Raw genomic sequence first — 222 nt, 5'->3', positions numbered from 1 at the left:
CTGGTCCTGCACCTAAGAGCTGGGTGGGAGGAGGGTTGGGGGCACTTTCTGTACACCCCCCCAGCTACACCCCCACTGGACATGAGACAGACAGCACCTCACAGAGTTTAATTGGGGCAGCCCGAGCTACAAGTGTCACCCCAGAGCACACAGCACGCACCCCCTCCCCGAACAACACACAGGGTGTGAGGGGCCGGGAACCCCCTGAACCCCACCCACGCA

Source organism: Nestor notabilis, unplaced genomic scaffold (genome assembly GCF_000696875.1).
Source record: "Nestor notabilis isolate BGI_N333 unplaced genomic scaffold, ASM69687v1 scaffold16535, whole genome shotgun sequence".
In the NCBI taxonomy this organism is placed as follows: Eukaryota; Metazoa; Chordata; class Aves; order Psittaciformes; family Psittacidae; genus Nestor; species Nestor notabilis.
The sequence above is the reverse complement of the archived record's forward strand: the minus strand, read 5'-3'. Positions refer to the sequence as shown.